Raw genomic sequence first — 23,184 nt, forward strand, 5'->3', positions numbered from 1 at the left:
TGCAACAGTAGTGAAAGCGTTGGATAGCGTAGGCGTAAAAATTACTATTCCCACTCCAGTGAGTGCGACAGTAGGTAAAGTGTTGGATAGCGTAGGTGTGAAAATTACTATTCCCACTCCAGAGAGTGCAACAGTAGGGAAAGCGTTGGATAGCGTAGGGGTTAAAATTACTATTCCAACTCCAGTGAGTGCAACAGTAGGGAAAGCGTTGGATAGCATAGGGGTAAAAATTACTATTCCTACTCCAGTGAGTGCAACAGTAGGGAAAGCGTTGGATAGCGTAGGGGTAAAAATGACTATTCCCACTCCAGCGAGTGCAACAGTAGGGAAAACATTTGATAGCGTAGGGGTAAAAATTACTATTACCACTCCAGAGAGTGCAACAGTAGGGAAAGCGTTGGATAGCGTAGGTGTAACAATTACTATTCCCACTCCAGTGAGTGCAACAGTAGGGAAAGCGTTGGATAGCGTAGGGGTAAAAATTACTATTCCAACTCCAGTGAGTGTAACAATAGGGTAAGCATTAGATAGTGTAGGAGTAAAAATTACCATTCCAACTCCAGAGAGTGCAACAGTAGGGAAAACATTGGATAGCGTATGGGTAAAAATTACTATTACCACTCCAGAGAGTGCAACAGTAGGGAAAGCGTTGGATAGCATAGCAGTAAAAATTACTATTCCCAATCCAGTGAGTGCAACAGTAGGGAAAGCATTAGATAGCGTAGGGGTAAAAGTTACTATTCCCACTCCAGAGAGTGCAACAGTAGGGAAAGCGTTGGATAGCGTAGAGGTAACCATTACTATTCCCACTCCAGTGAGTGCAACAGTAGGAAAAGCGTTGGATAGTGTAGGGGTAAAAATTACTATTCCAACTCCAGTGAGTGTAACAATAGGGTAAGCGTTGGATAGCGTAGGAGTAAAAATTACCATTCCAACTCCAGAGAGTGCAACAGTAGGGAAAACATTGGATAGCGTAGGGGTAAAAATTACTATTACCACTCCAGAGAGTGCAACAGTAGGGAAAGCGTAGGATAGCGTAGAGGTAACCATTACTATTCCCACTGCAGTGAGTGCAACAGTAGGGAAAGCAATGGAAAGCGTAGGAGTAAAAATTACTATTCCAACTCCAGAGAGTGCAACAGTAGGGAAAACATTGGATAGCATAGGGGCAAAAATTACTATTACCACTCCAGTGAGTGCAACAGTAGGGAAAGCGTTGGATAGCGTAGGGGTAAAAATTACTATTCCAACTCCAGTGAGTGTAACAATAGGGTAAGCGTTGGATAGCGTAAGAGTAAAAATTACCGTTCCAACTCCAGAGAGTGCAACAGTAGGGAAAACATTGGATAGCGTATGGGTAAAAATTACTATTACCACTCCAGAGAGTGCAACAGGAGGGAAAGCGTTGGATAGCGTAGATATAAAAATTACTATTCCCACTCCAGTGAGTGCAACAGTAGGGAAAGCGTTGGATAGAATAGGGGTAAAATGTACTATTCCCACTCCAGTGAGTGCAACAGTTGGGAAAGCGTTGGATAGCGAAGGGGTAAAAATTACTATTCCCGCTCCAGTGAGTGCAACAGTAGGGAAAGCGTTGGATTGCGTAGGGGTAAAAATTACTATTCCAACTCCAGTGAGTGTAACAGTAGGGTAAGCAATGGATAGCGTAGGAGTAAAAATTACTATTCCAACTCCAGAGAGTGCAACAGTAGGGAAAACATTGGATACGTAGGGGTAAAAATTACTATTACCACTCCAGTGAGTGCAACAGTAGTGAAAGCGTTGGATAGCGTAGGGGTAAAAATTACTATTCCCACTCCAGTGAGTGCGACAGTAGGTAAAGTGTTGGATAGCGTAGGTGTGAAAATTACTATTCCCACTCCAGAGAGTGCAACAGTAGGGAAAGCGTTGGATAGCGTAGGGGTTAAAATTACTATTCCAACTCCAGTGAGTGCAACAGTAGGGAAAGCGTTGGATAGCATAGGGGTAAAAATTACTATTCCTACTCCAGTGAGTGCAACAGTAGGGAAAGCGTTGGATAGCGTAGGGGTAAAAATTACTATTCCCACTCCAGCGAGTGCAACAGTAGGGAAAACATTGGATAGCGTCGGGGTAAAAATTACTATTACCACTCCAGAGAGTGCAACAGTAGGGAAAGCGTTGGATAGCGTAGGTGTAACAAATACTATTCCCACTCCAGTGAGTGCAACAGTAGGGAAAGCGTTGGATAGCGTAGGGGTAAAAATTACTATTCCAACTCCAGTGAGTGTAACAATAGGGTAAGCATTAGATAGTGTAGGAGTAAAAATTACCATTCCAACTCCAGACAGTGCAACAGTAGGGAAAACATTGGATAGCGTATGGGTAAAAATTACTATTACCACTCCAGAGAGTGCAACAGTAGGGAAAGCGTTGGATAGCATAGCAGTAAAAATTACTATTCCCAATCCAGTGAGTGCAACAGTAGGGAAAGCATTGGATAGCGTAGGGGTAAAAGTTACTATTCCCAGTCCAGAGAGGGCAATAGTAGGGAAAGCGTTGGATAGCGTGGAGGTAACCATTACTATTCCCACTCCAGTGAGTGCAACAGTAGGAAAAGCGTTGGATAGTGTAGGGGTAAAAATTACTATTCCAACTCCAGTGAGTGTAACAATAGGGTAAGCGTTGGATAGCGTAGGAGTAAAAATTACCATTCCAACTCCAGAGAGTGCAACAGTAGGGAAAACATTGGATAGCGTAGGGGTAAAAATTACTATTACCACTCCAGAGAGTGCAACAGTAGGGAAAGCGTTGGATAGCATAGGGGTAAAATGTACTATTCCCACTCCAGTGAGAGCAACAGTTGGGAAAGCGTTGGATAGCGAAGGGGTAAAAATTACTATTCCCGCTCCAGTGAGTGCAACAGTAGGGAAAGCGTTGGATTGCGTAGGGGTAAAAATCACTATTCCAACTCCAGTGAGTGTAACAGTAGGGTAAGCAATGGATAGCGTAGGAGTAAAAATTACTATTCCAACTCCAGAGAGTGCAACAGTAGGGAAAACATTGGATACGTAGGGGTAAAAATTACTATTACCACTCCAGTGAGTGCAACAGTAGTGAAAGCGTTGGATAGCGTAGGGGTAAAAATTACTATTCCCACTCCAGTGAGTGCGACAGTAGGTAAAGTGTTGGATAGCGTAGGTGTGAAAATTACTATTCCCACTCCAGAGAGTGCAACAGTAGGGAAAGCGTTGGATAGCGTAGGGGTTAAAATTACTATTCCAACTCCAGTGAGTGCAACAGTAGGGAAAGCATTGGATAGCATAGGGGTAAAAATTACTATTCCTACTCCAGTGAGTGCAACAGTAGGGAAAGCGTTGGATAGCGTAGGGGTAAAAATTACTATTCCCACTCCAGCGAGTGCAACAGTAGGGAAAACATTGGATAGCGTAGGGGTAAAAATTACTATTACCACTCCAGAGAGTGCAACAGTAGGGAAAGCGTTGGATAGCGTAGGTGTAACAATTACTATTCCCACTCCAGTGAGTGCAACCGTAGGGAAAGCGTTGGATAGCGTAGGGGTAAAAATTACTATTCCAACTCCAGTGAGTGTAACAATAGGGTAAGCATTAGATAGTGTAGGAGTAAAAATTACCATTCCAACTCCAGAGAGTGCAACAGTAGGGAAAACATTGGATAGCGTATGGGTAAAAATTACTATTACCACTCCAGAGAGTGCAACAGTAGGGAAAGCGTTGGATAGCATAGCAGTAAAAATTACTATTCCCAATCCAGTGAGTGCAACAGTAGGGAAAGCATTGGATAGCGTAGGGGTAAAAGTTACTATTCCCACTCCAGAGAGGGCAATAGTAGGGAAAGCGTTGGATAGCGTAGAGGTAACCATTACTATTCCCACTCCGGTGAGTGCAACAGTAGAAAAAGCGTTGGATAGTGTAGGGGTAAAAATTACTATTCCAACTCCAGTGAGTGTAACAATAGGGTAAGCGTTGGATAGCGTAGGAGTAAAAATTACCATTCCAACTCCAGAGAGTGCAACAGTAGGGAAAACATTGGATAGCGTAGGGGTAAAAATTACTCTTCCCACTCCAGAGAGTGCAACAGTAGGGAAAGCGTTGGATAGCTTAGGGGTTAAAATAACTATTCCAACTCCAGTGAGTGCAACAGTAGGAAAAGTGTTGGATAGCATAGGGGTAAAAATTACTATTCCCACTCCAGTGAGTGCAACAGTAGGGAAAGCGTACTAGCGTAGGGGTAAAAATTACTATTCCCGCTCCAGTGAGTGCAACAGTAGGGAAAGCGTTGAATAGCGTAGGGGTAAAAATTACTATTCCAACTCCAGTGAGTGTAACAGTAGGGTAAGCAATGGATAGCGTAGTAGTAAAAATTACTATTCCAACTCCAGAGAGTGCAACAGTAGGGAAAAAATTGGATAGCGTAGGGGTAAAAATTACTATTACCACTCCAGTGAGTGCAACAGTAGGGAAAGCGTTGGATAGCGTAGGGGTAAAAATGACTATTCCCACTCCAGTGAGTGCGACAGTAGGTAAAGTGTTGGATAGCGTAGGTGTAAAAAGTTACTATTCCCACTCCAGAGAGTGCAACAGTAGGGAAAGCGTTGGATAGCGTAGGGGTAAAAATTACTATTCCCGCTCTAGTGAGTGCAACAGTAGGGAAAGCGTTGGATTGCGTAGGGGTAAAAATTACTATTCCAACTCCAGTGAGTGTAACAGTAGGGTAAGCAATGGATAGCGTAGGAGTAAAAATTACTATTCCAACTCCAGAGAGTGCAACAGTAGGGAAAACATTGGATACGTAGGGGTAAAAATTACTATTACCACTCCAGTGAGTGCAACAGTAGTGAAAGCGTTGGATAGCGTAGGGGTAAAAATTACTATTCCCACTCCAGTGAGTGCGACAGTAGGTAAAGTGTTGGATAGCGTAGGTGTGAAAATTACTATTCCCACTCCAGAGAGTGCAACAGTAGGGAAAGCGTTGGATAGTGTAGGGGGTAAAATTACTATTCCAACTCCAGTGAGTGCAACAGTAGGGAAAGCGTTGGATAGCATAGGGGTAAAAATTACTATTCCTACTCCAGTGAGTGCAACAGTAGGGAAAGCGTTGGATAGCATAGGGGTAAAAATTACTATTCCCACTCCAGCGAGTGCAACAGTAGGGAAAACATTGGATAGCGTAGGGGTAAAAATTACTATTACCACTCCAGAGAGTGCAACAGTAGGGAAAGCGTTGGATAGCGTAGGTGTAACAATTACTATTCCCACTCCAGTGAGTGCAACAGTAGGGAAAGCGTTGGATAGTGTAGGAGTAAAAATTACCATTCCAACTCCAGAGATTGCAACAGTAGGGAAAACATTGGATAGCGTATGGGTAAAAATTACTATTACCACTCCAGAGAGTGCAACAGTAGGGAAAGCGTTGGATAGCATAGCAGTAAAAATTACTATTCCCAATCCAGTGAGTGCAACAGTAGGGAAAGCATTAGATAGCGTAGGGGTAAAAGTTACTATTCCCACTCCAGAGAGTGCAACAGTAGGGAAAGCGTTGGATAGCGTAGAGGTAACCATTACTATTCCCACTCCAGTGAGTGCAACAGTAGGAAAAGCGTTGGATAGTGTAGGGGTAAAAATTACTATTCCAACTCCAGTGAGTGTAACAATAGGGTAAGCGTTGGATAGCGTAGGAGTAAAAATTACCATTCCAACTCCAGAGAGTGCAACAGTAGGGAAAACATTGGATAGCGTAGGGGTAAAAATTACTATTACCACTCCAGAGAGTGCAACAGTAGGGAAAGCGTTGGATAGCGTAGAGGTAACCATTACTATTCCCACTGCAGTGAGTGCAACAGTAGGGAAAGCGTTGGATAGCGTAGAGGTAACCATTACTATTCCAACTCCAGTGAGTGTAACAGTAGGGTAAGCAATGGAAAGCGTAGGAGTAAAAATTACTATTCCAACTCCAGAGAGTGCAACAGTAGGGAAAACATTGGATAGCATAGGGGCAAAAATTACTATTACCACTCCAGTGAGTGCAACAGTAGGGAAAGCGTTGGATAGCGTAGGGGTAAAAATTACTATTCCAACTCCAGTGAGTGTAACAATAGGGAAAGCGTTGGATAGCGTAAGAGTAAAAATTACCGTTCCAACTCCAGAGAGTGCAACAGTAGGGAAAACATTGGATAGCGTATGGGTAAAAATTACTATTACCACTCCAGAGAGTGCAACAGGAGGGAAAGCGTTGGATAGCGTAGATATAAAAATTACTATTCCCACTCCAGTGAGTGCAACAGTAGGGAAAGCGTTGGATAGAATAGGGGTAAAATGTACTATTCCCACTCCAGTGAGTGCAACAGTTGGGAAAGCGTTGGATAGCGAAGGGGTAAAAATTACTATTCCCGCTCCAGTGAGTGCAACAGTAGGGAAAGCGTTGGATTGCGTAGGGGTAAAAATTACTATTCCAACTCCAGTGAGTGTAACAGTAGGGTAAGCAATGGATAGCGTAGGAGTAAAAATTACTATTCCAACTCCAGAGAGTGCAACAGTAGGGAAAACATTGGATACGTAGGGGTAAAAATTACTATTACCACTCCAGTGAGTGCAACAGTAGTGAAAGCGTTGGATAGCGTAGGGGTAAAAATTACTATTCCCACTCCAGTGAGTGCGACAGTAGGTAAAGTGTTGGATAGCGTAGGTGTGAAAATTACTATTCCCACTCCAGAGAGTGCAACAGTAGGGAAAGCGTTGGATAGCGTAGGGGTTAAAATTACTATTCCAACTCCAGTGAGTGCAACAGTAGGGAAAGCGTTGGATAGCATAGGGGTAAAAATTACTATTCCTACTCCAGTGAGTGCAACAGTAGGGAAAGCGTTGGATAGCGTAGGGGTAAAAATTACTATTCCCACTCCAGCGAGTGCAACAGTAGGGAAAACATTGGATAGCGTCGGGGTAAAAATTACTATTACCACTCCAGAGAGTGCAACAGTACGGAAAGCGTTGGATAGCGTAGGTGTAACAATTACTATTCCCACTCCAGGGAGTGCAACAGTAGGGAAAGCGTTGGATAGCGTAGGGGTAAAAATTACTATTCCAACTCCAGTGAGTGTAACAATAGGGTAAGCATTAGATAGTGTAGGAGTAAAAATTACCATTCCAACTCCAGAGAGTGCAACAGTAGGGAAAACATTGGATAGCGTATGGGTAAAAATTACTATTACCACTCCAGAGAGTGCAACAGTAGGGAAAGCGTTGGATAGCATAGCAGTAAAAATTACTATTCCCAATCCAGTGAGTGCAACAGTAGGGAAAGCATTAGATAGCGTAGGGGTAAAAGTTACTATTCCCACTCCAGAGAGTGCAACAGTAGGGAAAGCGTTGGATAGCGTAGAGGTAACCATTACTATTCCCACTCCAGTGAGTGCAACAGTAGGAAAAGCGTTGGATAGTGTAGGGGTAAAAATTACTATTCCAACTCCAGTGAGTGTAACAATAGGGTAAGCGTTGGATAGCGTAGGAGTAAAAATTACCATTCCAACTCCAGAGAGTGCAACAGTAGGGAAAACATTGGATAGCGTAGGGGTAAAAATTACTATTACCACTCCAGAGAGTGCAACAGTAGGGAAAGCGTTGGATAGCGTAGAGGTAACCATTACTATTCCCACTGCAGTGAGTGCAACAGTAGGGAAAGCGTTGGATAGCGTAGAGGTAACCATTACTATTCCAACTCCAGTGAGTGTAACAGTAGGGTAAGCAATGGAAAGCGTAGGAGTAAAAATTACTATTACCACTCCAGTGAGTGCAACAGTAGGGAAAGCGTTGGATAGCGTAGGGGTAAAAATTACTATTCCAACTCCAGTGAGTGTAACAATAGGGAAAGCGTTGGATAGCGTAGGAGTAAAAATTACCGTTCCAACTCCAGAGAGTGCAACAGTAGGGAAAACATTGGATAGCGTATGGGTAAAAATTACTATTACCACTCCAGAGAGTGCAACAGGAGGGAAAGCGTTGGATAGCGTAGATATAAAAATTACTATTCCCACTCCAGTGAGTGCAACAGTAGGGAAAGCGTTGGATAGAATAGGGGTAAAATGTACTATTCCCACTCCAGTGAGTGCAACAGTTGGGAAAGCGTTGGATAGCGAAGGGGTAAAAATTACTATTCCCGCTCCAGTGAGTGCAACAGTAGGGAAAGCGTTGGATTGCGTAGGGGTAAAAATTACCATTCCAACTCCAGTGAGTGTAACAGTAGGGTAAGCAATGGATAGCGTAGGAGTAAAAATTACTATTCCAACTCCAGAGAGTGCAACAGTAGGGAAAACATTGGATACGTAGGGGTAAAAATTACTATTACCACTCCAGTGAGTGCAACAGTAGTGAAAGCGTTGGATAGCGTAGGGGTAAAAATTACTATTCCCACTCCAGTGAGTGCGACAGTAGGTAAAGTGTTGGATAGCGTAGGTGTGAAAATTACTATTCCCACTCCAGAGAGTGCAACAGTAGGGAAAGCGTTGGATAGCGTAGGGGTTAAAATTACTATTCCAACTCCAGTGAGTGCAACAGTAGGGAAAGCGTTGGATAGCATAGGGGTAAAAATTACTATTCCTACTCCAGTGAGTGCAACAGTAGGGAAAGCGTTGGATAGCGTAGGGGTAAAAATTACTATTCCCACTCCAGCGAGTGCAACAGTAGGGAAAACATTGGATAGCGTCGGGGTAAAAACTACTATTACCACTCCAGAGAGTGCAACAGTAGGGAAAGCGTTGGATAGCGTAGGTGTAACAATTACTATTCCCACTCCAGTGAGTGCAACAGTATGGAAAGCGTTGGATAGCGTAGGGGTAAAAATTACTATTCCAACTCCAGTGAGTGTAACAATAGGGTAAGCATTAGATAGTGTAGGAGTAAAAATTACCATTCCAACTCCAGAGAGTGCAACAGTAGGGAAAACATTGGATAGCGTATGGGTAAAAATTACTATTACCACTCCAGAGAGTGCAACAGTAGGGAAAGCGTTGGATAGCATAGCAGTAAAAATTACTATTCCCAATCCAGTGAGTGCAACAGTAGGGAAAGCATTGGATAGCGTAGGGGTAAAAGTTACTATTCCCAGTCCAGAGAGGGCAATAGTAGGGAAAGCGTTGGATAGCGTAGAGGTAACCATTACTATTCCCACTCCAGTGAGTGCAACAGTAGGAAAAGCGTTGGATAGTGTAGGGGTAAAAATTACTATTCCAACTCCAGTGAGTGTAACAATAGGGTAAGCGTTGGATAGCGTAGGAGTAAAAATTACCATTCCAACTCCAGAGAGTGCAACAGTAGGGAAAACATTGGATAGCGTAGGGGTAAAAATTACTATTACCACTCCAGAGAGTGCAACAGTAGGGAAAGCGTTGGATAGCATAGGGGTAAAATGTACTATTCCCACTCCAGTGAGAGCAACAGTTGGGAAAGCGTTGGATAGCGAAGGGGTAAAAATTACTATTCCCGCTCCAGTGAGTGCAACAGTAGGGAAAGCGTTGGATTGCGTAGGGGTAAAAATTACTATTCCAACTCCAGTGAGTGTAACAGTAGGGTAAGCAATGGATAGCGTAGGAGTAAAAATTACTATTCCAACTCCAGAGAGTGCAACAGTAGGGAAAACATTGGATACGTAGGGGTAAAAATTACTATTACCACTCCAGTGAGTGCAACAGTAGTGAAAGCGTTGGATAGCGTAGGGGTAAAAATTACTATTCCCACTCCAGTGAGTGCGACAGTAGGTAAAGTGTTGGATAGCGTAGGTGTGAAAATTACTATTCCCACTCCAGAGAGTGCAACAGTAGGGAAAGCGTTGGATAGCGTAGGGGTTAAAATTACTATTCCAACTCCAGTGAGTGCAACAGTAGGGAAAGCATTGGATAGCATAGGGGTAAAAATTACTATTCCTACTCCAGTGAGTGCAACAGTAGGGAAAGCGTTGGATAGCGTAGGGGTAAAAATTACTATTCCCACTCCAGCGAGTGCAACAGTAGGGAAAACATTGGATAGCGTAGGGGTAAAAATTACTATTACCACTCCAGAGAGTGCAACAGTAGGGAAAGCGTTGGATAGCGTAGGTGTAACAATTACTATTCCCACTCCAGTGAGTGCAACAGTAGGGAAAGCGTTGGATAGCGTAGGGGTAAAAATTACTATTCCAACTCCAGTGAGTGTAACAATAGGGTAAGCATTAGATAGTGTAGGAGTAAAAATTACCATTCCAACTCCAGAGAGTGCAACAGTAGGGAAAACATTGGATAGCGTATGGGTAAAAATTACTATTACCACTCCAGAGAGTGCAACAGTAGGGAAAGCGTTGGATAGCATAGCAGTAAAAATTACTATTCCCAATCCAGTGAGTGCAACAGTAGGGAAAGCATTGGATAGCGTAGGGGTAAAAGTTACTATTCCCACTCCAGAGAGGGCAATAGTAGGGAAAGCGTTGGATAGCGTAGAGGTAACCATTACTATTCCCACTCCAGTGAGTGCAACAGTAGGAAAAGCGTTGGATAGTGTAGGGGTAAAAATTACTATTCCAACTCCAGTGAGTGTAACAATAGGGTAAGCGTTGGATAGCGTAGGAGTAAAAATTACCATTCCAACTCCAGAGAGTGCAACAGTAGGGAAAACATTGGATAGCGTAGGGGTAAAAATTACTCTTCCCACTCCAGAGAGTGCAACAGTAGGGAAAGCGTTGGATAGCTTAGGGGTTAAAATAACTATTCCAACTCCAGTGAGTGCAACAGTAGGAAAAGTGTTGGATAGCATAGGGGTAAAAATTACTATTCCCACTCCAGTGAGTGCAACAGTAGGGAAAGCGTACTAGCGTAGGGGTAAAAATTACTATTCCCGCTCCAGTGAGTGCAACAGTAGGGAAAGCGTTGAATAGCGTAGGGGTAAAAATTACTATTCCAACTCCAGTGAGTGTAACAGTAGGGTAAGCAATGGATAGCGTAGTAGTAAAAATTACTATTCCAACTCCAGAGAGTGCAACAGTAGGGAAAAAATTGGATAGCGTAGGGGTAAAAATTACTATTACCACTCCAGTGAGTGCAACAGTAGGGAAAGCGTTGGATAGCGTAGGGGTAAAAATGACTATTCCCACTCCAGTGAGTGCGACAGTAGGTAAAGTGTTGGATAGCGTAGGTGTAAAAATTACTATTCCCACTCCAGAGAGTGCAACAGTAGGGAAAGCGTTGGATAGCGTAGGGGTTAAAATTACTATTCCAACTCCAGTGAGTGCAACAGTAGGGAAAGCGTTTGATAGCATAGGGGTAAAAATTACTATTCCCACTCCAGTGAGTGCAACAGTAGGGAAAACATTGGATAGCGTAGGGGTAAAAATTACTATTACCACTCCAGAGAGTGCAACAGTAGGGAAAGCGTTGGATAGCGTATGGGTAAAAATTACTATTACCACTCCAGAGAGTGCAACAGTAGGGAAAGCGTTGGATAGCATAGCGGTAAAAATTACTATTCCCACTCCAGTGAGTGCAACAGTAGGGAAAGCATTGGATAGCGTAGGGGTAAAAATTACTATTCCCACTCCAGCGAGTGCAGCAGTAGGGAAAACATTGGATAGCGTAGGGGTAAAAATTACTATTACCACTCCAGAGAGTGCAACAGTAGGGAAAGCGTTGGATAGCGTAGAGGTAACCATTACTATTCCCAATCCAGTGAGTGCAACAGTAGGGAAAGCGTTGGGTAGTGTAGGGGTAAAAATTACTATTCCAACTCCAGTGAGTGCAACAGTAGGGAAAGCGTTGGATAGCGTAGAGATAAAAATTACTATTCCAACTCCAGAGAGTGCAACAGTAGGGAAAACATTGGATAGCGTATGGGTAAAATTTACTATTTCCACTCCAGTGAGTGCAACAGTAGGGAAAGCGTTGGATAGCGTAGGGGTAAAAATTACTATTCCCACTCCAGTGAGTGCAACAGTAGGGAAAGCGTTGGATAGCGTAGGGGTAAAAATTACTATTCCAACTCCAGTGAGTGTAACAGTAGGGTAAGCAATGGATACCGTAGGAGTAAAAATTACTATTCCAACTCCAGAGAGTGCAACAGTAGGGAAAACATTGGATAGCGTAGGGGCAAAATTTACTATTACCACTCCAGTGAGTGCGACAGTAGGTAAAATGTTGGATAGCGTAGGTGTAAAAATTACTATTCCCACTCCAGAGAGTGCAACAGTAGGGAAAGCGTTGGATAGCGTAGGGGTTAAAATAACTATTCTAACACCAGTGAGTGCAACAGTAGGGAAAGTGTTGGATAGCATAGGGGTATAAATTACTATTCCCACTTCAACTGAGTGCAACAGTAGGGAAAGCGTTGGATAGCGTAGGGGTAAAAATTACTATTCCCATTCCAGGTAGTGCAACAGTAGGGAAAACATTGGATAGCGTATGGGTAAAAATTACTATAAACCACTCCCGAGAGTGCAACAGTAGGGAAATCGTTGGATAGCGTAGATGTAACAATTACTATTCCCACTCCAGTGAGTGCAACAGTAGGGAATGCGTTGGATAGCGTAGGGGTAAAAATTACTATTCCAACTCCAGTGAGTGTAACAGTAGGGTAAGCGTTGGCTAGCGTAGGTGTAAAAATTAAAATTCCAACTCCAGAGAGTGTAACAGTAGGGAAAACATTGGATAGCGTAGGGGTAAAAATTACTATTACCACTCCAGAGAGTGCAACAGTAGGGAAAGCGTTGGATAGCGTATAGATAAAAATTACTATTCCCACTCCAGTGTGTGCAACAGTAGGGAAAGCGTTGGATAGCGTAGGGGTAAAATGTACTATTCCCACTCCCGTGAGTGCAACAGTAGGGAAAGCGTTGGATAGCGTAGGGGTAAAAATTACTATTCCCACTCCAGTGAGTGCAAAAGTAGGGAAAGCTTTGGAGAGCGTAGGGGTAAAAATTACTATTCCAACTTCAGAGAGTTCAACAGTAGGGAAAACAATGGATAGCGTAGGGGTAAAAATTACTATTACCACTTCAGTGAGAGCAACAGTAGGGAAAGCGTTGGATAGCGTAGGGGTAAAAATTACTATTCCCACTCCAGTGAGTGCGACAGTAGGGAAAGCGTTGGATAGCGTAGGGGTAAAATTTACTATTCCCACTCCAGTGAGTGCAACAGTAGGGAAAGCGTTGGATAGCGTAGGGGTAAAATTACTATTCCAACTACAGTGAGTGCAATAGTAGGGCAAGTAAATACTTATTATTCAAATATAAATAATATAAATAGTAACACCAATTTCAAATTATTTAAATATTTTACAATTGTGTAACATATATTAAATAATCAATTTAAAATACAAATAACAATTATTTAATAATACAAATTACCAACTAATAATAATTATTTACCTATTAATAATAAAATATTTAAAAATGTGAAAGTATTTTTAAAAAATTAACTCAATAAATTAGTTATTAAAACATGTAATTACTTACAATTAAATCATTTCACAAGCTATTCCCCTAAAAACACACAACCCACTACAGAAATTAATTTAATTAAAGTAAACTTATTATCAATTAATCAATTACAATAAATTTCAAAATATATATTAATTAATTACAAATTAATAATTAATTTACGATTAGTTCTAAATAAATACCAATAATTAAATTAACATATTTAAATAATTATAATTAAGTTACTTCCCACCCTATTCCCCTATAAACCCACAACCCACTACAGAAAATAAATTACTAAAATTAACATATTTATCAATTAATCAATTAAAAGTATTTACCAATTATATTTTAATTAATTACCAATTAATAATTAATTAACAATTAATTCTAAATAAATAACAATAAATAAAATAACATATTTAATTAATTATAATTAAATTACTTCCCACCCTATTCCCCTATAAACCCACAACCCGCAACAGAAAATAAATTACTAAAATTAACATATTTATCAAATTAATCAATTAAAATTAATTACCAATTATGTTTTAATTAATTACCAATAATAATTAATTAACAAATAATCCTAAATAAATACCAATGAATAGAATAACATATTTAATTAATTATAATTAAATTACTTCCCACGCTATTCCCCTATAAACCCACAACCCGCTACAGAATTATATTACATAAAAAATAATATTAACTTACCTTAAATTCGATATTTTTGTTGTCTATATTATGTCTAGTCGATGTTATGTCCTTCTATATTTTTGAGTCGATATTATGTCCATTCTTTTCGATATATACATTTTCTAGTCGATATTTTGGTAGTCTATATTATGTCTAGTCGATATTATGTCCATTCTATATTTTTTACTCAATATTATGTCTAGTCGATATTAAAAACTCGATATTTTGACTTTACACCCAAGGTAAGATGCACACCAGAGGGGGAACAATACAATGTTGCATGAAGACGTTTTAACAAGTCCAAACCCAGCAAATTCTCGCCGCAACCAGTCGTCAAAATGAGCAGAGCCTTCAAATTTTAAGGACCAATCGAGCTAGGCAAGGAAAAGAAACCGGGTTACTAACTGGGGCGCCAGAGAATCCTACAGAAACTTTAGTTAAGCCAGACAAAGGTGCCCCAGGAAGTTTGGAGTGAATGATAGAACTCCGCATTGCACCAGTATCCAAAAGAAATGGCTCTGGAACACCCAATGCAACAACTTCAACATAAGGCCCATTCTGATCCACTGGAACTGATACGACTCCCTCACTTTGCCCGGGGCTGTCCTAACTAGTGTGAAAATCCTGAGCCTCACTCTCAACACAATAATCGTCATAGTAATATTGCACAGACTGAGTATTCTGCTGATCAAAATAATTCAGAGAATTCTGAGGGGAAAAGGAACGCTGTCCTTGGGACAACGCACCTCGCCCTCTACCTCTAGGTGCTGATTGAAAACCACCACGGCCTCGCGGCCCAGGGAATCTACCATTACGCTGCAATAAAACCGGACAGCTATTCTTAAAATGACCTTCCTCTTTACAATAGGCACATTGATTAGGACCTAACAAAGGTCGCGGAACAAAAGGTTCAGGTTTTTGTAATAACCTCTGAAGCTGGGGAGGCTGTTGAAACTGGCACTGAGCAGAATGAGGGGGATAAGCCTGTTGCAAAAGAACCTTCGTTTTTAATTCCTTAGTCTTCTTCTCGATCTTATCTTTTTCCTCCTTATCCCTATTGTCGTAATATTGAGCAGTAGCCAATATCTGTGCAGAGGAAGAAACAGCCCACATATTTTTGGAGTCTTTCAGCTTATGTGATAATTCTGGAAGTAAATTATTCGCTGTCCACCTTCAGTACTCATATCTTGACCACTGTGGTCGATAAACGTCTCCTCAAAACGAGTAAAGAAATCAGAGACACTCTCATTTTTCTTTTGCTTACACGCAGCTAACTCATCCCAGTTAACACGTAAGGCAGGCAGCATCGTTCTCATTAAAGTGATGATTCTACCAGGCAATTGTGTAATCAAATCATCTGGCTTAGCACCACCCACCTGTGCTGCATCTGCGGCACTTCTAGAAGCCCAATTACCACCTAAAGCTTGGTCATGGTCCTCCCTACGAATTCAAGCCCACAACGCTTGTGGAACTACATTCTCCATGAGCATATCAATATCTGCCAAATTCATTAAACACGCATCAACAGTCTTGGACTGCTCTTTGTAATATCCAGCAGGATTTTTACGAGGGTCCAGTAAAGACTGTTTGAGCGCCAAAACTTCAGATCGTTTCCAGGGGACATGTACCCATATACGCTGGAAATGAGCTGGGATACGCGGAACAACGCCTGCCTGTGGAACCTCTTCTCTCCATACTGAAGGAACTTCTCTCATAGGATAATGCTTCATTTTCTGTCGAACTGCAGGATCAGGTTCAAGAATAGTCTGAGAAGAAAATAAAGACCTGAAAGCGACAAGTGTCCTAACGGCATCTTCAACTTCAGAATCCACAATAAGACCCTTATCAAACTTAGCCTGCACGTCCAACAGACCCTGAGGAGCTAGACCCAACTCAATATCCTCCCATCCTTTGACAAGATTGTCACACATAACATTAAAAAAATATCTTTGTGTGGGCACATTCCACTGCATAAAGGTACTCAATATATCGGGCATACTATACTGTGGACCACTCATTATCCATTCATGAGCAAGAGAGTCCAACGCAATTCGCTCTTCGTAACCTGAGATATGGCTACGGGACTGCCTTCGAGACAGAGCAGGAGTCAAGGAAAAAGACCCAAAGAAGGGGGAGAGAAGGCCAGAAACAGTATCGACCAACCGTTTGCATGCTGGGGGAGAATCTGACAGCAAAACTGGAGACAAGGTATTAAGCAAAGGAGGAGAAGGACTGATCGTTACAAGAGGAACCGAGGGTAAAGGAGACTGAGGTACAGAAGTTGTTGGCAAAGGAGGCGGGGGTGCCAATACAGGAAGGGGCAATTGTGGAATAGCTGGATCAACTGGCTGAACAACAGGTTGCTGGACAGGTGGCAACAAGGGGGTGCATTAGCACCAGGTACATAAGGCGGCGGCAATCTCAACAAATGGGACATTAGGGATCTTCGTCAAGATCCTTACTCTGTGGAGAAGTAGGCAACACAGGGCAGCATCTATCTATTGCCATACGATGCTGTCTGTCTGAAACTTCAATCGCTCGATCAATCTCATTTTCTTTGAACTGCTGGGCAGCCTGTATAATCGTCATATCTTTCGCCTTTCTGTCTCTTTTTGCCTGCTTCATTTCTCTCTGCTTGGCTTCTTTACGCCAAAGGCTGGGATTTTCTTTTGAACAAAATTGCTTCTAAATTGAATACTATATCAGGCTCAAAGCTACCATTTTGTGGCCACTGCAAAACACCATCTTTCTTCGTATATCGGATCCATGCCTCGTTAAAGGCAATGGGGCCAACACCATGTTTAGAATAGAGCTCATAGGTGGGAGTTCCAACCGGAGAAATCGGACAAGAGTCCTCGAGCCGGGAATCCCTATTACAACCAAAACAACAAAACTTCCTAAATTTGCTAAAACCAGGCATCTTTAATTCACTGGTCCGTTTACCAACTTCAAGGGGTTAAAGCAAATAACACAGCACAAACGTACTCACCCCTTGGCTTCGGCTATTGCAATGGTCGAATAACAAAACCCAAAAACAAAACAAAGAAGTGGGCGCTACCCACGAATACTTAACTAAGTGTTCTCTCACGCCAACAGAGGTCCGTCTAATGTCTCGCGATACCAGTCATCACCAAAGGGACCAAGGCAGGGCGGCAGTCAGGGCAGCAGTCATCAGTAGCCGTCGGAAAGGAGTAGCCGTGCTGCAAAAGACCTTCAGTCCACCTCGACATACAGGGGTCGCTTGACGTGGTTCGCGAATCCTCTGAAATTTTCTTGCAAGGCTTCTCACGCCCCTCGGGCTGAACCGCTACCACTGAAGCCGCCCCACGTTGGGAGCCAGTTGGAGAACCGGGCCTTATGGGCCTGGCGGCGCAGGGCACACCTTAAATCCCGGAGTTCACCTGCCTTGTCGAACAGAGACACAAGACACTCTGTTGGGTGTAGAAAAGCAGGTTTATTAGCTGCAGCTAAGCACAGTTGTCCCAGAAGTACAGCGTATATTCTAAGGAGACTGCCACTTTAGTCCGTGGCGCACAATCTTTTATAGCACACATATTTACAACGTATACTCCCAGTATATACAAAGCAAGCCAATAGGAAAAGTTGGAAAACAAGCTATCAGGTGTCCCAAATACACCCCTCTTTCAAACCCTGTGTGTCCCCGATCCCCACAAATTAATCAGTGCTAGTACCGACAATCCAATTTGCAGATGGCAGGACGTATTTGTGTGCCTCAAAGGATAGTTGCGTAACAAGAGAATACGAGGAGAGATTTGCGAAGGGCAGTCGGATAAGATAATGTAAGGAAAGAATAGGAGAAGCCAAATAGTCAGTCGAGACAGGGATCAATCAACCCAGACATGGATTAGTGAACTCGGCCAGACCCTGACATCGGTTTCGTAAACAAGGGCAGGGGGTTACTTTTTAACAGAAGAGACACGTAGCAACTGGAAAAGGCAAAAACACTCCGTTCGCCGTGCTGCCTGAGTGAGCGCAACACAAAATGGCGACAGGACACAAAATGGCGGCTAAATACGGGATGAAGTCGGAAACTGAAGAACCTCAATGCAAGGCAGTACTAGTTAAGCAAAACAGAAAAAAACAATCCTAGCACAATCTGGAGCTGAGATACTAAGCAAACAATGATGTGGTATCTATTGTGGTTATCTTTGTATAGTAGCATTATAAACCAAATAACGCCTGGGTTTTTGTACAATGTTATCCTATAGTCCAAAGAATAAGTCTTCTGCCATCTCCAAAAACCAAGGCGATAGCGAGCGGTTTGTGGCCCGCTTTGCATGTCTGCGATATTTATCGCTAATGACATGCAAAGTGGGCGTACCCAACCAGTAGCGACTGAAAGCAGTCGCTAACGTCGCTATCGCCTATTAGCAAGGCAGGCGTAGCATTGAAAATATTTGTGCTTTCCCAGAGCTAACTACATGGCAATGGGAATATGAAATCCAAAGAGCTCACCGCTTTCCGTTCTACAAAAGGGGTCAGGAGGGTGCTCAAGGGGGGAAACCAAGGGCAATTCTGATCTATGTAGGGAATTTTCTCCTGCGACAGCAGATATTGGATAAGGCCAAACCTGAGTCCAGAGGTACATTTAATAATGTTACGTTTTTTGCAAGGCCGGACTTCTGCCATGCTACAGTAGAGCGTAGATGGAGGCTAAGGCAATTGATACCGCTTATCAAGGCTCTGGGCTCAGAAGCTTATTTGCTATATCCCGCTAAGTTGAAGATAGTAACTAAAAATCAGGTTAAGTTTTTTTTTTCTGAGATTAAAGCAAAGGCTTACATGATAGAAGTGTTGGGGCACAAGGAGTGACTAATAAATTGATTGTGTTGATATTTGGTATAAAGGTGGGGAGGAGTGGCGACTGCTGCTTCCCTGGCGATCACACATAGGTCATGTGTGACCTATTTGCCTGTAGGGGAGGGTGGGGGAGGGGTAGCTCTGGGTGGGTCGGGGGGACAGAAAAGGGGGGAGAGAAAATGGCACACATCATACGCACAGAGATCTAGCGAGAGACAAGCTCAGTTTTTAAGCACAAGGTGGAACAAGAAAACAAAGAAAGAAAAAGGAAACTGGATAAGGAAGATGGTTTTGATTTTTTATGTTTTTTAATGGCTTGCCGAATTATTTCAATGAACGTTTGCGGACTTAATGACCTTCAGAAGAGATTACGGGTCTCTGCTTTTTGTAAGGCATTATACCCAGATTTGATTTGTCTGCAGGAGACTCATGTTGAGGGAGGTAAGGGTTTTCTGCTGGGGCAGTTGGGTTTTGAAGTATTGGCATACACTAAACAAGCCTCAAAAACACGGGGGGTTGCAATTTTGGGTAGGGGGAGAGAATGTACGGTGATCAGGAGTAAAGTAGATACATGGGGAAGGTGGGTCATCGTGGAAGTAGTGCTCAGAGGAGCTAGATTTACTCTGGTCTCTGTGTATGGTTCAACATGCGATGAGCCAGATATATTTCAATTTTTGGATCAGGAGTTGACGACCTGGGTGGAACCTATTGTTTGCTGTGGGGATTTCAACATAAATCGCCCTGCTAGTGTTGAGTTACAAAGGGATCACGGCTATACTGGGCGTAAGAAAAGGGTGCATAGGGCTATAGTAGATTTGGCTACGCATAATGCTTTATCAGATGTATGGGCGAATTTACATCCAATGAGTGATGGTGATACCTTTTTTTCAGCACCACATAGAATCACTGTTAGGCTAGATTATTTTCTAATCTCCAATGTTTTGCTCTCAAATGTATGTATTAGAAAGCTACCACGTCTGATGTCGGACCATAACCCACTGATATTGTCATTGAATCTTAACGGCATTGTACGGAAAGCTTATAAATGGACATTTGAGAGAGCGTTGCTAAAAGATGAGAACTATTGTAAGTATATGGAGAAATGGATAACCGAGTTCTGGCTTAATAATAAGGGTAGTTCCAGTAGTGGCAACATTTGGGATGCCTTTAACTCAGGAATTAGAGGTGAGACAATTAGCTTTACAACATTTAGACAGAAGAGCGAAAGAGAGAGGACGGAACTTCAAATGAACTCACTCCCGGCTGCAGAGGCAAATCTTAGTAGACTAATTGTATGTGGGAGCCCATTAGATCAAAAAATCTTGGAAATAATGATGTTAAAGAGTGAAATTGCTGAAAGAGTTACTAGCAAAACGGCTGCAAATTATCTTGCAAAAAAGGAACAGGTGTTTGAGTATAGTGAAAGGGTGGGACATATTCTTGCTGTTAGAACCAGACAGAAAGCTAATGCTGGGGATATTAAAAACATGGTAGATAATTCAGGAAATGTGATTCTAGACTCTGAAGGTATAAGGAATGAATTCTGGAAATACTATACGGATTTGTACGATTCTGAAAACTAGGGTGGGTAGAGATGAAATAAGAGATGAAATAAGAGACTATTTGGGAAATATCCAGCTAGATGTATTGGAAATGGAAGATCAGATTAAGTTGGACTCTGATATAACGTTAGATGAAGTTACGATAGCTCTATCAGAACTCCCATCTTCTAAGGCCGCAGGACCAGACCTCATTCCAATTGAATTTTATAAAACCTTTTACTCATCTATAAGATTGGAGTTACTGGATACCCTTTTACAAGCACAGAGGGAAGTGTCAGTCCCAGATTCATGGGGGGGCACTGAAATTATAGTTATTTTAAAGAAAGGCAAGCCAGCTACAGCCCCAGGGTCATATAGACCAATCGCTCTTATGAATGCGGACGTGAAATTGTACTCTAAAATATTGGCAACAAGGTTGTCCACTGTTATAGATAAATTAGTTTCTCCAGAACAACATGGATTTATCCCCGGGAAAGGTACTACAACACATGTTAGAACAGTGATTACCTGCTTTGATGCCATGGGGGTTGCCGGCGGCCCTGTGGCAGCCATATTCCTTGATGCCGAGAAGGCTTTTGACAGGGTCGCATGGGATTATATGTGGGAAATAATGAAATCATATGGCTTTGGTGATAATTATATTAGGGCAATCCAGGTACTATATAAGGCACCAACAGCTAGAATTAAAGTACATCGAGACCTAACCGCAATTGTACAAATTAAAAGAGGTACTAGACAGGGCTGCCCTAGTTCCCCTCTCCTTTTTGCATTGTATATGGACCCGTACTTGCGCTATTTGAAACTTAATCCTAATATCCCCCCTCTTTACTCAAATGGATTAGAGGTTAACGTATTAGCGTATGCAGATGACGTTGCTATAATCACCCCAGATCCATCTAAAGCAATGGATGAGATTGAGCTAGAGGCTAGTAAATTTGGCAGAATATCTGGGTACAAATTAAATAGTGCAAAAACACAGATTATTAAAAATATAAAGGTTCAATGCAATGATACTCGGGTGGTTTCAGCAGCAGTGTATTTAGAAGTTGAGATTTCACCCAATTTGGATACCGTGGTAGAGCGGAATATTTCCCCTCTAATTAGGAGTGTAAATTTAGAATTGGTCAGAATAAACAACCTTAGGCTTACGTTAGTTGGTCGTACAAACATAATAAAAATGCTTATACTCCCCAAATTCCTTTATTTTTTTCGCACCATTCCTCTTTTGTTTGAATCAATCTGGTTCAATAAGTTGGAATCGATATTAAATAAATTTATATGGTCAAATGGGAAGACCAGAAGGGCCTACAAGTTTATGACTTTGCCGAGGGCTAGCGGAGGTTGGGGGGTTCCGGGCTTTAGATTATATTATTGGGCATCTGTACTGCAATTCACTCAGGGTTTGATGTGTGCAAGTGAATTAGATCTGAATGTTAGATCCTTTTCGACAATGGTATACTCTATTGTGATGGGGCCAGATGCTTCAAATGCTTTTCTAAATTGTGCTGATTTCTCTTACTACAAACGTACATGTTTTAAAACAGTTAAGGCTGCATATAACATCTGGATAGCGGTAGCAAAAAAATGTGGATTGGGCAGATATAATAGGTATACCAGAATTTATAGGAATAGAACACTACCACCTTTAATCTTCTCTGATTCTATAATGGCAGAATGGGACATGAAAGGTATTAAAAAAATAGGAGACCTGCTGGGGATAGACGGAAACATCTTGCAATTTTCAGATTTGATGGCAAAATATAATATAACAAGGAATAGTTTTTTTAAGTAATTGCAAATTAGGAGCTTTTTCTGTAAGAAAAAAGGAGGAGAATGTGGATTTCGAAAAAATAACCTTATGGAATCTATAGATCAAGGTGGAGAGTGTTCTATACGGTACTTTTATGCTAGCTTAGCAGAAGTAAAAAAAGATGATACTGGGAAATTCGTGGACAAATGGGCAGGGAAATTAGGGGTGCAGACTCAGTGTTTCTTGGATTCACTGGATTTAGGATGTTCTGTTCTGTGTTCTGCCTCTCTTCAATCTCAACATTTTAAAACTTTGTATCAACTTTATTATACACCGGACCGCATTGCACAGTGGGGTGCGACTACAGGGACTACTTGTTTTCGTTGCAGTGCACCGGCAGCAGATAGTATTCACATTTTCGCACTTTGTCCCCAATTAGATAATTTACGGAAGGGTATTGAAGAATTTATGTGTCATACATTTGGATTAAATGTGATTTTAACACCAACTGTTATTATGTTAGGGGTTAGGGGATTTAGTGGTGACAATATTGAATTTTTATTTTTAGCAATGGCAGTGTATAGGTTATTAATTGCTAGAGTGTGGCTGGACCCTCTCCCTCCCACAACACAACAATGGATTGCTTTATTATTGGGGACATTTAACCTTGAAAAAGGTATATATGCTAGGAAAGGTAAAAGAGTAAGAAGACTGGGTATGAAAATATGGGAACCTGTATATCACTGGAAAGAGAGATTGGGCAAGGGTCGCTTCCAGGGGCACAATTTATGATTTCAGACTTTTCTGCCCCCCCTGTGTCGATATCGGTCGCTTTAGCGAGCGATCTCGACCCAGGGGGGGCAGAAAAGCCCACTAGACACCAGGGATTGTTTTTCTTTGAAA

Source organism: Lissotriton vulgaris, chromosome 9, assembly GCF_964263255.1.
Source record: "Lissotriton vulgaris chromosome 9, aLisVul1.2, whole genome shotgun sequence".
NCBI lineage: Eukaryota > Metazoa > Chordata > Amphibia > Caudata > Salamandridae > Lissotriton > Lissotriton vulgaris.